The sequence below is a fragment of the Streptopelia decaocto genome (genome assembly GCF_964273445.1).
Source record: "Streptopelia decaocto genome assembly, chromosome: 2".
NCBI classification, from domain to species: domain Eukaryota; kingdom Metazoa; phylum Chordata; class Aves; order Columbiformes; family Columbidae; genus Streptopelia; species Streptopelia decaocto.
In genome coordinates, this window is record NC_138655.1 from 157,850,310 (window position 1) to 157,865,671 (window position 15,362).

Sequence of the window (15,362 nt, forward strand, 5' to 3'; positions counted from 1 at the left end):
TGTCCTTTATTAACAGGAATACATCAAGGTTTGGTGATGCAAAGCAGATCTGTTTTGCTGAGGCTTTCTGCAGAGGAAGGATTTTACCTCTAATGAGATATTGGGGACTTCTCCCTTTTCTAGCTCTCTCTCCAAATACCAGATGCGTTATCCTTCAAATTCCATGTTGACCACATAGTACAGAGACTATACAGTCACTCAGTCACTCTCCATGAGCACTGAAGGGCTCAAAAAAGTTTTACCTCCTATCCCATGTCAACCAAAATGTCTTGCACGTTGCAAGGAAATGCTGCACACACTCCATAATGCAAAATGTTTAAAGGAAAAAAAAAAAGTCAAGAATAAGACATGTAACTCTATTGTCTGTGATAGAGTACAAAGACAGAGTGAGAAAAGTTTATACACAGACATTTCTGGCCTTTTTAAGCACAAGAAGGAACTTTTCAAATACATAAGGAACAAAATGTATCCTGTAAGTACTGTCAGGTGCAACAGCACGGAAAGAGCAGAAGTGTTCAATACATATTTCTGTTCTTGGGAAAAATCCATGAGACAGAGCAATCATATGCTGAGAATGACATTCTTTCCAATTTCAGAGCGGTAAGGAACTACAATATACACCAACCTCTTTAGCTAGGCTTTTTAAATCAAAAAGTCAGGATAATTGCACCCTAGAGTTACTACAGACTTGGCCAAGATGTACTCTGAATATCAATGTTGCTTTCCTATGTATTGGGACACTGTTGTACAGCACCAGAAGAAAACCATGGCTGTGGCAGTATTTTATATGGATGAACAGGAAGATCTGAGTGACTGTCTGCCTCTCTGCTTTCTGTGCAAAAAAGCACAATAGCTGATGCAGGCTTTGGTTAATCAGGGCTCAAAGGACAGTAATATAATTTGGTGGGAGCATTACCCCTGTAGAGCATTTCAGGTTTGATGTCCACAATGCAAGGGTTATGATGATAAATTAGAAAGGTTTAGGGAAGTATCACTAAGGACAATTACGGGCTGGAAAACAGGCTTACAGTAAATGCTGCAAAGAGCTCAATCATACCAAAGAGAAAGTAAAGGGATGAATTAATCACTGTACCAGCACCCTTGGACAAACACGGCTGCAACAATACTGCTACTCCACGTATTACACAGTGCTTTGCAGACTAAGATACAAAAAAAATGCAGGGACTAGGAACTGGAACAAAAGAAATATGAATTAGGCACAATGTGCACACTTTTAAGGAAATTATTTAATCATGGTCTACCAAAGATTGCAGATTTACCAAAGGCTGAAGGGTGGAAAATCCATCCCTCTCATTTCCTCTTTTCTAGACAGAATATGCTGTAGATCAAACAATAATAATTATGAGGAGCCCTCTAACATTCTGGAGACAGAGTAGATGATCACAGTTTTACTTTACAGATTTATCATCTCTAAATTATGGGGTTGAGCCTCAATTTTATAGCTTAGAAAAATATACCTACATATATAGATATTGCTTTTCCATCCCACTACCAAATGAACAGAAAGGCACAAGTCAATATCACACACTTGGGCTTCAAAACACCATACAACACAGCGTGCACATAGCTCTGTTATAAAACGTGATGGGAGGGACCACAAAGATATCCAGTTAAAAATAAACAGATGCAACGGTGAAAAACAAACATCACTGCAAATCTAGAGAGGCTCAGGGTCCCTTGCCAGCAGAAAGACGGTTCAAATCCCCGTTTCTGCTCCAGCGCCTGGTGCAGCCTGGCTGCTGTCGGGGCTGCGTTAGAGACAGGCGCTCGTCGCCCCACGACATTGCCTCCTTGGCACCCAGCCTGCCAGGGAGTGGGAGATAGTCAGCCTAAAAATAGGCTGTCCTCTGGTTTGGCTCTCCCTCTGTCCCCCCGTGAAGGCACAGTGTTGGCGGTCCAGGAAAAAAAAAATATATCCAGAAAAGCAGCAGCCTCGGTGGATGAAGCCGGGTGGTATTTTTGGAGATGGAGGAGCGGGATGAGGCGCTATGGGGGTGATGTCGAGCATCACACAGAGGGTTCCCACCTGACCTCCTGCTTCTGGGATGGAGTGATTTCCACCACCTTTATGAGGGGAGCTGCAGCCCTGAGCCCCCAGCCCAAGTGGAGGTTTGGGGACAGAGCAGAGCCACAAAGCCTGTCCCTGCCCCCCGGACGCTGTCCCCAGCTGACCCACAGCCAAAGCAAAGCAGCTGAGCTTGGCTCTTGTGGCAGCTCCCGCCTTGTTCCCCACTTGGAAACTCTCTCCAGCCATCCCATTATCCTGCGGAGGCCTTTGCTTCAATGGCCTGTGCAATTTCTCGTTCAAGGAACCAACATTTTCAGGCAGCAAAGCCTCACAGGACAGTTTTTAATAGGAATTTCATTGACATTGAAGATCCTCGTAGGACTTTCATGAACACTTGAACTTTTGTCTGACATTTAAGTGTCTAAAACTCCGTATGAAGCCCAAATTAAGAGATCTTACACTCTTCTATTGATGCTTTCTCTCATATGCAGCTCTACCAAGCTCCTGAACATCAGTAACATTTCAGAAAGCCTTGGTTCTGCTTTTAACTGGATACAACAAGTCAAAAAAATCAATTAGAGATTGATCCCAATTCTGCTTTTTAAAATTTATTTTTAGCGTGCAGTTCAGTAACAAAAGTGAAGGACTGCAATCAATGAAGCTAACTTGCTTTTTAGCAAAGCCATTGCCTGTATTATAAGACATTTCACAAAGTTTCCCAAGATCATAAAAGCAACTGTGTAAACAGCGTCACTTATTGAACTCTGCGGAGTGCTCTAACAGCAAGACTGATGGGTAAGCTGATACACGGTGTAGTTGCTATATGCGATAATTTCCCATGCTAATCAGAGTTTTCACATTCTTTAACATTATAGGAACCTCCTGAAAGAAAATACGTACCAGGGCACCACTCAAATATATGCAAATCTGGCCACGACCAAAAATTTAGCTTGCAAACTGGCATTGGGAAGAACATATCCAACATATTTTACATATACAGACCTAAATATGCGAGGTGCTGTTTTTTGAGTTTTGCTTTGGTCCTGCAAATCACTGTGAGTATTCCACCACCACGATTTAAAATGGTCATGAAGTGATGGTGTCCGGCATTCCCGGTAAGATTCTGGTCCACTGAAGTGAGAGAAGAAAATGCCCTTGCAAGAGCATTCACCCATGTGTCACTGCTCAGCTTGTTTCCTGGCTGAGCAGAAATTTGGGTTAGCATCAGGGAGAGATAACTCGACAGACTCACGAAATTTAAGGCACTGTTATTCCTTGGCCACCCCCAAGGACCATCTCACCATAAACACAGCAGAGCTGCCACAATGCCCACCTTGGAAAATGAATCTATCAACCATGGGGCTGATGGGGCTGCCCATCAGCAGCACTCACTGCTTTACAAAGCTGCCCCCTGCCCGTGATAAAAAGGCTGAAAATGAAAGAGCCCAAGGGGTGTGCATGTGTGTATGGGATGAGGAACCTTCCTGAAAGGGCCCACCCACACACAGGATAATATCCTGTGCATTTTGGGGAATGAAAACTTCTATAGCTGATGAGAACAATGTTGATGGTCACATAATCATAGAATCATTCCAGTTGGAAGAGACCCTCAAGATCATAGAGTCCAACTATAACCTAACCTAACTCTAGTACTAAACCATGTCCGTAAGAACCTCATCTATGTGCCTTTCAAACACCTCCAGGGATGGTGACTCCAAAGCATGGAAATTGTCCCTTCAAAAGTATGTTTTAGAACACCTTCCTCCTGGTCCTGACAGACAAGCAGCCCTCCAAAAATCACCTCTCTAACTGACATAAAGTATCTCAGCTAGGCCACCCACTGCAAACCAAATCATGGCCTCCTGCCCTTAATATATACAATTTTCAGCACTCGGTGTGCATTGGCCTGTGTTTTCCCTGGTTCCTTGTGACCTTTAAAACTCCAAAGTAACAATGCATGAAATTCCCTCCTGCTCCTTTCCTCCTAGAGACTTGGCCAGCAAGGATCCTGCAGAGAACTGGCTAGAGCTCATTACGTGCTTCTGTGCCGGATCTGCCTGTGACAACCTCGTGATGGTTCCCAGCCTCGTGCCCCCAGGATTTATTGTTTGGGGTCAGAAGATCCTGTTTCTATTTATCAAGAAAAAAAAAAGAGGCAGCCAGGACACACGCATGTCAGTCCTCCAGCAGGATGCTGAAGAAAATCTGCCAATTATTAGCTCAGAAAGCACACCTGCCCATAAACACCCTACGCAATACATAGGCGAAAAAAAACCCACAAACATTTTGAGCTGCAGCCGACTGCAGAGAGTGGGTTTGTTTGATCAGGGAAGGCAAAAGCTGCTGCAGAGCGGGGTGAGGAGGCTCTTGGCCACCTCCACGCTCCTTTGATCCCGGGGCCATGCTGGCTGCGGGCCAGTCCCCGCTGTGGGCTGTGTTAATCTGCACTGGCCACGGGTGCCTCCCGGGAGGCTCGGTGGCAGCTGGGGATTACTGGGGTCAGGGACACCCTCCATTTTCCCTTCCTCATATCATTCACAGTGATGGTGAGAGCAAGGGCTGGGGGAGAAATAGCTGCAGACTCGTTGCAGGGGGTACACACGTAGTGGGGATCCTCAGTGCATCGCTGCTGCAACCCTGCTTCTTGCAATAGCTGGGCACTCGTGTCACGTCTGACTCCAAAGATACGCCAGTTCCCAGCAAAATGGGGACTATGAGACTGGAAGAGCTGGAAACTGCATTTTCAATATCCCTGCTTAATCCCAATTTGTTTATATATATATATGCATCTATAAATAAAACACATTTCAATATATATTTACGGTAATTAATCCATATCTGATGCACATAATTGGGCAGCGATGCCAACACAGTCAAACATCCCCCACACGCACAGAGAGTCAGCTGTAATAGTGTGTGGGGCAGGGTTAGAGCAGGAGGACCACGGTCCTCTGGGACATCATCTTTGTCCCTCTTTCACCTCCTCCAGCCTTTCGACAGGACCACAGGCTCTCTCATGTCTGGTCCCTTTGGTCCCTGACACCTGCTCCTCAGCAGATGGAACATGCAGACCTGTCCAGAGCCTCCTGAAGCCAACAGGGATCTTTGGTGGGTCTGGATCAGGCACTAAAATCCATGTGATGGAGTCCCTTCAGATGTGGTTTCAAAAGGGGATGACATCCCAGGGCTTTGTTTCCAAGTTCACTTTAAAACCACACAATTATAGCCTCCACCTGGCATTACCTGATGCCACGAGCCTGGCTGATGTAGGTTAAGCACTCACTGGCCTAACAATAAGATACTAAACACAAAATGCAATACAATACAGTATAACATAATAAAAACCGTGAACAACCCACATTACTTAAGTAATCTGCTTCCCTATGGAGCTCATTGCTGTTTAGTATGTGACTGAGTCACCCTACAGCCACTTTCTTATGTATGACATTCCTTTGAGTCTCTCTACTCTCTATCCAGGAACATCATTTGGCAACGCTTGCAAAACCCTTGCAAAACCCTTTAGTTCTGAACCTCTGCGTCGAATTGTCCAGTGAGTTCAAAAGCTACAGGATAAGACAGATGAGTAAAGAGAACGATAGAAACAGCCTTTGGGAAACCGAGCAACAAAATATTATTTTGTATGCCTGGTCTAATGAATGACTAAATACATAGAAAATTAAAATTTCCTGCGCAACAAAGTAATTATGCTATTCCCTACTTACATTTAACCAATCGAAACACTAAAGGGACACAAAAGACATTACATCTGGCATAATAGTTAATCAAAAAACACCTAAAAGGCAACTTTAGAAAATTCCAGGGAGGAAATTATGTTTCAAAGCATAATGCCAGATCCAAAGAAGTCAAAAGGAGCTTTACCGCTGGCTTCTAGATCAGGCCCTTAAAATAGTTCTGGAAATGTTCCAGAAAACTTATTTCAGTTACATTTAAGCTCTGTGCTTTTCAACTATTCAGTGATTTTCACTATTAAAACTGTCCAGGGGACTCTTATGCTCACAAACAAGCCCTCCACCTCCCTTATGCTGCTTTTATGTTGACACTGCATCACTGACTTCAATAAACAGTCTCCTGATTCACCCCGTTACGAGACAGTGAGCAGAATTAGGCACCAGAGATGTGTCTAAAAGCCTTGGTTTCAGGTTCTGAACATCACTTTAGCTAATTAATAAAAGAAAACCACAGCCCAGAACCTTTCAGTGTTTTCAGACCATAAACTCACATCCAGCCACTTGCTCTGTTCCCAGGAGTCTAGTTCCCAGGACTTTTTTTTAATTATTGTTGTTGTTATTATTATTATTTTGGGGGTCTTTTTTGTCATTTTCCATATTTCTTTAAAAAATGGCAACATGTGACTTAGTGCAGTGTTTCTAGGTCCTTTTGGGCCTGCCCTGAGGAGCAACTGAAAAGCAAAGAGCTTCCCTGTGTCCTGACTATTCAGCTCACAACACACAGAGCAAGACCTGCCAGCCCAGCACCACTCAGGTTTCACAAAACAGGGAAAACCTGGAGGAATCTTTTAACAAAAAGAACAGTTTTCCACAAATTGAGGAGGACCATGGTCCTCTGGGACATCATCTTTGTCCCTCTTTCACCTCCTCCAGCCTTTCGGCAGGACCACAGGCTCTCATGTCTGGTCCCTTTGGTCCCTGACACCTGCTCCTCAGCAGAGAGAACATGCAGACCTGTGCAGAGCCTCCTGAAGCCAACAGGGATCTTCGGTGGGGCTGGATCAGGCACTAAATCCATGTGATGGAGTCTTTTCAGATGTGGTTTCATGGCTGTAGGAGAAAGCAGGTTCTCCAAGCCATCCTGGGCAGCCAGGACACCTGGACACCTTGCAGATACTTGTAAAGACACAGTGTGGTCACGGCAAAACTTTTGGGGATCATCAAGTTTAGGCAACTTCACAGAAAAACAAAAATCAATGTAACTCAAGCAAAATTTCCACTAAGGGCAAAGAAACCCAAGAACTCTAAGACTTTCCCAGGAGAGTTTCTACCCCATTTTCATCACCCCATTAAGAATTCAGAGCCCCCATTCAAAACTGCCAAAACCCAGCAGGAAGAGAAGCACAATGCAACTATGGCACATTTGTTCTAGACCAAAGTACTAAAGTACTGCCTTAGCTAAAGTACTCCTAGAAGTATCAAGAAAAGATGGGACAAGAGGGGAAAAGCACAGAGAGGATTTATTCTGCCTTTTTCTTCCCGTATTCATATGATGATTCCTTTTTTTTTCCTTTCACTTATGACATATGGTTTCATAACAACTATTTACTTTTCTCTCTTTATCTAACAGCTGTCTGCTGAAAAAGAAGGAAAAATAAACTAAACATCTTAAAAATGAGAGAAACTATTCATATGCAATATATAATTGCATGCTATATTTAAATCTTTGTACATTATCTTTCAAATTATATTTAGTTTCAACAGGAGGGGGAAAAAAAAAATCCCGCTCACTTTCTAAAATTAGCAACAGAATTTGTATATCGTTTTCAAATATAACCCCTCTTCCTCAGAAACTTTTGCCAGGGAATAATTAATGGAGACAGGAAATCTGACTACATCAGATGTATTTTGACATTGGCCCACTAGCTGTCACCTACAGCAAAAAAAAGTTAAAAGGAAGAATATACAACAACAGGGAAGTCCTCAGAGAAAGGACTGCGTAAATCTGGATTAGCTCCACCAGAGACAAACAAATCGATCTGGATTTATGTCAGCAGACCCTAGAACAGGATTCATCCCTCTGTTTGATGGATGCAGGGAAGAAAAGAGCTACAAGGACTTTGGCAAACCGGGGGAAGTTTTTCTATGCACTGCAACTCCAGAGGGGTTATTTCCCAAGTGACGCACAGCACACGCCGGCAGCAGCCCCTGCACTGACATGAATGAGAATTACACGCACGCGTCGAAGGAGATTAGACCTCTCGACGTGCAGCGCTGTTGAAAAGAGATAAAGGGGTAAAAATAAAATAAAATAAAAAAATTCTTAAGATACTTGCAGTGCTTTCCAGACCCTTTTGCTGCAGACACCACTGGTGATATCTCAGACCGCTCCAGCAGCACGGGAGCCACACATAGCTCGATGTCGGAAGCTGGAAATGGGGTTGGGGAGGCAATGGAGACGACGTGCTCAGCCCCGGGGAGGGAGAGAGGGCGGCTGCGTCACGCCGTGGCACTGACTGTACTAATATGGGGCCAGAAATCCTCGTCCGGAAGGAAAGGACAATCCCTGTAACATGAGAGCACAAAGCGGGGAGCAGACGCACAACCTCGGGGGGCTTTGGAGGGATTAGGACATCCCCAAGGCAAGAGGATGGGACCATCGGCTGCAACTGACATGGCAGGGAGAGGAAGGGGCTTTGGTGCAAGGGGGTCCCTTCCCCACAGCACCCAGCTCTATTAAATGTGACATAATTACTCTGTTACAGTCAGGCAGGTATTTCAAAGAGGCTTTAGTGTGACTTTATAATTGTGCATTATGTAACAGCTACTAACGTGTCAGGCCTCCGACAACAAAGTGCCCGTCTACAGGTCAGGCTGTACTAATACCTTAATGATGCGTTTCAGAGCCGTTGAGTCTGGGCTGAAACTTTTTCACTGTTTCCCCCTCCATCCCCACCCAGGGGATTCAGCAGCATCTCCAGCTACTCACAGACCTTCCTCCCATCACCAAAAACCTCCCTCTGACATTTCTCTCCATAGATCCATGCCCACTGTTGGTGGCTACATCACAGGGAAAAACAAACATTTCATCACGGAGCTTTACACGATGGTGAGGATTATTTTTGTTGTTTCTTTAATCATCACTTTTTTCAAAGTGCGTGTTTTCCAGGGTTTCCCATGGGCAGTGTCTGCCCTTGCACAGGCCGGCAGCAGAGACGCTCCTCGGAGGACTGAAATGGGTTGGCAGCGGGGCATAAAATCTGAGCTGGCTCCTATGAGGGTGAATTTCTGCTCACTGAAAATAACTAGAAGTGATCCCTCTGTGCTGGCCTGTTTCTTATTACCCAGGACTAAGATTATGTGACCTGGAGCCGTGATGCACACACAGCTTGTTGGACCCAGCGTGCCATAAGCTGGCCAGGAGAAATGCTGGTGTATTCAGCCACTAAGACACTAACAAAACTGTTCATTTATTTGCATGACGTGACCACTTCATTATGATAAGAAAAAGAATCTTATTAAAAAAATCACTTCAGAAATAATACAATCTGTAAGAATGGAATTTGGCCTAAAAAGTTAAGATCTAATCTATCTCCAGCTAACGAGTCTTGAAAGAATTTGTCCATGATAAAGTTTTTCGGTAACTTCTTATCATATAGATTTTTCTATTTCCTCTTAATAAAACCCCCAAAACTAGCCACAACTCCCCCTTCCTAAGACCCCTTCAAAACCCCAAAATCTGCCTTATTGTTCAAAATCAGCATGCAAATGCCATGAATATTGAGAGGGACTCCTTGCTTCTAACACATATCGCTTACTCATGTCCACAGTCTGCATTCAGCTACCTAACTTTTATATGCTTAAACATGAATCTGTTGTCAGTAAGACTTTTGAAATGTCCAATATTAATACTGGAGATGGATTAAAATGAGTAACACACAACCTACAGATGACATTCAAGTGATAACTTGAATGCAGAACGGTTTTGGTACCTTAGGAATTCAGCAAGGTTTAAAAGGAATCTGTAACCTGTTGGTAAGGCTCTCTAGCATGGCAGTAAAAGCCTCTTTGGCAGAAGTTTAGTGAACCAGGAAAGTTCAAGGTGAAAGATGAAATAAATAATCTGGTAAAGAATGGACTTATTTTTTCCAAGATGAAAAATAAAAACCTTCTCATTTTAAAAAGGCAAAGGGAAAACTCAGAGTTTACAGAATTGTTCATTTTTCTTTGTGTTTTGGTACAATATTATTTGATGTGTGATATATCTACATTTAAAAAGCTCTTGCAATATTATGATAAAACTTTAAAAAACCCGAGCTATTCGTGTAATGCAGAATTGAGGCTTTAAAAGGCTTTGTTCATTACGAAGAGCAGGGAGGCATGTTTTTGCCATGAAAGATAAGGGATCTTTTGATGCTGACAAAAATTTTGCACACAAAAGATTCACAAGGTGACCTCCTTGCGGGAGGCCAAGCCGCACATCCTCAAAGGCGGACGTGTTAGAAGAGAGGGAATTCTTGTGGTTCATTTGCCACCTTTCCTGGGAATAAACCTCGGTGAACTGGGACTAGTAAGAAACCTGAAATGGAGGGGAACAAACGGTACTCATTACAGCTGGTATTACATGCATTTAACAACACCAGTGTGTCCACTCCATCCCCAGCCTGCTTAGGGACTGGGATGGGGGATAACTTGGGTCAATATCTCATTTTTCTCCCAGGCTGAGATTTGGGATTTCACCCACTGCAACCGGGCAGCCCACAGCTGGCCCAGTAACACCATCCCAGGATGAGTGGGAAATAAATAAGGAAACATTATTAATTAAAGGAAAATAAGGTACATTTGGAGCTAAACTTAAATGAAGTCACTGTCTGTATAAAGAAGCAAAAGGATACTCCACAGCAAACTTTCTGAACTACCTGGATCTCTTTAGTGACACAAAAACCAAAAGAAGGAGAGAGGGGTTAGGGACATTTCAGTTCTGGAAAAGTTTTTTTTTTTCCTCATTATTAGTAGCTCTAATTACTTTGAAAGAAGAGCAATGAGATAAATCCTGCAGAGCCAGAAATGTGACCTGATTTCCTTCCTGATTTAGAAACTGTCACTTTGCAAAAGAAACCCAAAGAGACAGAGCCAGGTCAAAGAGGGCCCATCAGTTTGGTTTGCAGAGTAAATAATAAACCAAAATCAATAGTAATACAACCAGGATTTTCTTTCAGTAGATGTTCATGAGGACAACGCTATTTAAAAGATAAATTAAACGCAGGTTTATCTGAACTGTTTGCAGTCATACATGACACCATGGAAGAGATATTCACTATAACCAAACAGGAATATACCCAACCAACTTCACGTGTTTTCCTTCAGGTTAGAGAGTAAAAGTTAAAAGCAATGACAGAATTTCAGATATAAATTGCTTCATACTATGATTAAGGCCCTATGTCAAGGCAGCAGGTAAACACAAAGCACAGAAGTGTGATGCTTAAGGGTGACACTGCTTCTGTGATACCCAAGTTTTATTTAACAGAACCGAGAAATTACTTGTTGTCACCTTTTAACTATCAGAGTTATAATTTTCCAAAGTAATTCTTGAGGACGATTGCAGACAACTTACAAGGTAGTAATTTACAGGAAGGAGTGAGCACCCACCCTCTGAAAACCACAGTCCCTTCTATGTTTTTCAAACTGAGCTTCCAAAATCTAAGACATCTGAAGTGATAACAAATAATAACCTGTTCCTTCAGAAAAGCATAACCAGGATTTCCAAACGGCCACCAACATGATTTAATACGTAACCCCAAAATGTTCTTTCCTCACACGCATGCACAGAGCATTCTGAGAGAGAAAGAGAAAAGAGAGAAAGAAAGAAAGAGGAGAGAGAAAAGAGAGAAAGAAAGAAAGAGGAGAGAGAAAAGAGAGAAAGAAAGAAAGAGGAGAGAGAGAGAGAGAAAGAAAGAAAGAGGAGAGAGAGAGAGAGAAAGAAAGAAAGAGGAGAGAGAGAGAGAAAAAAGAAGAGAGAGAGAAAGAAAGAAAGAAGAGAGAGAAAGAAAGAAAGAAGAGAGAGAAAGAAAGAAAGAAGAGAGAGAAAGAAAGAAAGAAGAGAGAGAAAGAAAGAAAGAAGAGAGAAAGAAAGAAAGAAGAGAGAGAAAGAAAGAAAGAGAGAGAAAGAAAGAAAGAGAGAGAAAGAAAGAAAGAGAGAGAAAGAAAGAAAGAAAGAGAGAGAAAGAAAGAAAGAAAGAGAGAGAAGAGAGAGAAAGAACGAAAGAGGAGAGAGAAAGAAAGAGAAGAGAGAGAGAAAGAAAGAAAGAAGAGAGAGAAAGAAAGAAAGAGAAGAGAGAGAAAGAAAGAAAAAGAGAAGAGAGAGAAAGAAAGAAAAAGAGAAGAGAGAGAAAGAAGAGAAAGAAAGAAAGAAAGGAGAGATCAATCCCTGTCTAATATCATAAAAAGGATTTTTTTAAAGAAATTAAAACTAGCTATATTTCATAAATCTCACCTGCCCATTAGGATGTCATTTCTCATCAGTACATTTCTAAATACAATTTTCACAACTCTTTTAAATCAAGAACACAGCAACTACCCAACGCTTCTCTGTAGTCTGTAAAATCCTGGGAGGTGTTTGCTGGTGCCACAGGTGTTAGTCCCTCATAGCGAGAACAGAAGCCAGTTTCTGATTCAAGCCAGGAATACAACACTTCCAACTCTGTTGCAGTTTTAAAGTCTGTACCCGTAAGCTGCCACTCACAGGAAGCCTCATGGTCTACATACACCGTTCATGGTCAAGGAATTTAGGCTACATACCTAATGATGCAACTGCATACCTTCGTGATCTCTGACAAATGATTGAGAATATGAAACAACATCAGTTCTTTACCATACTGTACAGAGTTTTTGTATGGTTTAAATCTGCAGGACTCTTCACAGCATAAACTACTTTTCCATGCAAACATGGGCATTAGAATCTGACCCTCTGCGTTTGTAAAACCCTCTGAGAGTCTCAAGCAGTAGTACAAACCTGTCTTGGTTTTGTTAAAGAATGAATTCAGAGTGAGTGTCAAGAACTGAGAAAAGCAATGAAAAACATCGAACTTCAGTCATATACAAGTTAAGTAACATATTCATCTATGATTATTTCTGGCAATACTGTGATCTGCCTCATACCAAAGGTTACATAAACTCCGCTACTTACGGCTGAGACCTTTTGGCACATTAATCTAAAAATATCACAACTTTCAGTACACACTTTCACTGCTTGAATGTCAAGACACTTGCCCCCAAAAAGACATGCTTTTTTTTCCTTAAGGACCCTCTGTTTCTGAACCTGTCAACTGTGTTTACCATGTGAAACAGCTACACCAGAGGAAAAGAATAATAAATAAATAAATCAGTGGACATCACTCCAATCCCATTTACATCATTCCCATCCTGTCCTGACACTGGGCTCCCCTTAACTTTTTAGGAACCAGGTATCTCATCAGAAGCAGTGCACCCAAACCGACAGCAGCGACACTCTCAAAAACCACCACTTCCTCGGTTTGATAGAATAAGAGGGTTTCCCTCCTCACTGCCTTGCAGCTCTGACCTTTCCAATTCTCTGCCACCAAAAGCTTATAGGATCTGCCGGATCCATCTGCGGCTCCACCTGCCCTGCTTTCCCACGCCAAAAGGACGGATCAAATATACGTGTCTGAAAACACATCCCTGCTTTCTCTTCATACCACCCGGGGCGGGGGGGGTACACCCCCTCACATGCCAGTTTCAATGAGAGGAAGCCTCCAAGCTCACTTCTGCGAAGCCCCGAAATCCTGGGAAATCACAGCAAAATTAACTTCAGCACCTTGGACAGGACACGCGAAGGGGAAAAAATAAATAAATAAAATAAAATCACCAAAATCAGCCCATCGGCCCCAAAAATGCTCCGCCTGGACATGACCCTCTAGGACAAATCTGCGGGCCTGTTTATTTTTAGTATTGACAAATCCTCTTTGAATCGCCACGTTTATTCCACCATCCGCCCTGTATTTCGGGAAGAGCTGCTTGCCAGCCCCGTGGTGGGAGAAATTGGGGCCACTTGCTCCAGATCTGACACCCATCTGCGGGATCAGCGGCTGCCCCAGTTGCGACTGGAAAGGCTCAGCTCAAGCACTCGCAAAGCTCAGCTCATCCTCCCCAGGCAAAACAAGACCTGTTGCTGTAGGTGTGCGCGGCTCGTGCGTTTCTCTGCTTTCTAGAAGCTCATCTTCACCTCCTCACCCAAATATCCAGGAAAAATAAAACTGAAAGGTCAGATTTATTCCCTTCGCAACCACACTTTGGTTGCATAAGTTTTGCTTTAATTTGGCTTTCATTCTTACATTGCTCCCAGTATGTCACTGTTTCCCCCCCAGGGCTGCCTCCATAAAATAATGATCACCTTTGCCAGAGTGCAGAACAGTTCTCCCCTTTTTACTTTTATTTGCATAAACCAAGTCAACTTTTTAAATTTCTGCCAGTAAAAACTCCAAATGTTATAAGCAGGGCTATTCTACAAATAGCTTTGAAGTGAGTGGTGCTGTTAAGATGTATTCTTAAAATACGTCAGTTCGTACAACTAGTAATGCCAGTAATATTCTCATGATACAGGAAAACGATACAATTTCCCTGCCATCACAGAAATACTCATTCTAGTTCACTTCCTCCCTTCAAAACGTGCCACTAAATTGCCACTCGAACACACCTGACACCACATGACAACGAACCAAACAATTTGCAGTCTATTTTCTGTTTTGTTATTTCTTTCCGGCACTTCTGGGCACGGAAGCAAGATGGAAACTAGACCGATTCTCCACCAGGGTTACCCTTCAACAGCAAAATATATATCAGCCCATATGCTCAGCTTTTACGCCCCGTTGCAAGCTTCTCTGAGCCAACTTCTCTCTCTTCCAGCCCCGGCAGCCTCCCCGCCACCCTGCCCGGACGGGACCGCTCCTCTCACCTCGAAGGAAAGTTTGGGGAAGGGAAAACCCCGGCACTATCAATTCCTCCACCGCGACACGCTCGGAACCAGGCATCTTTTCGGCTTAATTTTTTTTTTTTTCTTAAAAAAAAAAAAATAACAAACAAACAAAAAAAGAGAGAGAAACTTACATTGCTTTATTTAATTTTTCCTGCTAAACCAAGGGTCCCAGAGCCACTTCATTGTATCCACAGAGTTTTAGTCCCCGAGCGGTGCCGTCCCGCGGGCAGGGCCCGGTTGCCGGCCGCATGGTTCGGAGCCGCCGCGCCGGCTCTGCGGCTGCCGCGGGAGCGGAGCCCCGGCCGGGCGGCGGGGGCGGGCGGGGACCGGGGGGGACGGACGGGGAGGGAGGAGGGAGGCACCGCCCGCCCCTCCGAGCCCAGCCGGGCCCGCAGCGACCCCTGCCGCCGGTGGGGGGGCCGGGGAGGGGGATGCGGGGGTGGGGAGGGAGGAGGAGGAGGGAGGGGGAAGAGGGAGAGGAGGAAGGATGGGAGGTGGGGAAGAGGGAGGGGTGGGGAAGAGACCTTATTGCATTATCGGTACTTAAAAGGGGCCTATAAGAAAGATGGGCACAGACTATTTAGAAGGGCGTGTTGCAACAGGACGAGGGATGATGGTTTTAAACTAAAGGAAGGGAGATTCAGGCCGGACA

At 43.8% G+C, this 15,362-nt stretch overlaps 1 protein-coding gene across 1 annotated transcript in view; it reads right to left on the reverse strand.

Moving 5' to 3' along the window:
* SCN5A (sodium voltage-gated channel alpha subunit 5) overlaps positions 1–14,899 on the reverse strand; it is a 216,003-nt gene extending 201,104 nt beyond the window's left edge. The window contains exon 1 of the mRNA XM_082046668.1: positions 14,842–14,899. The gene's annotated coding sequence lies outside the window, so the exon portion shown is untranslated. The remainder of the gene's footprint in view (positions 1–14,841) is intronic.
* Positions 14,900–15,362: the final 463 nt, after the last annotated feature.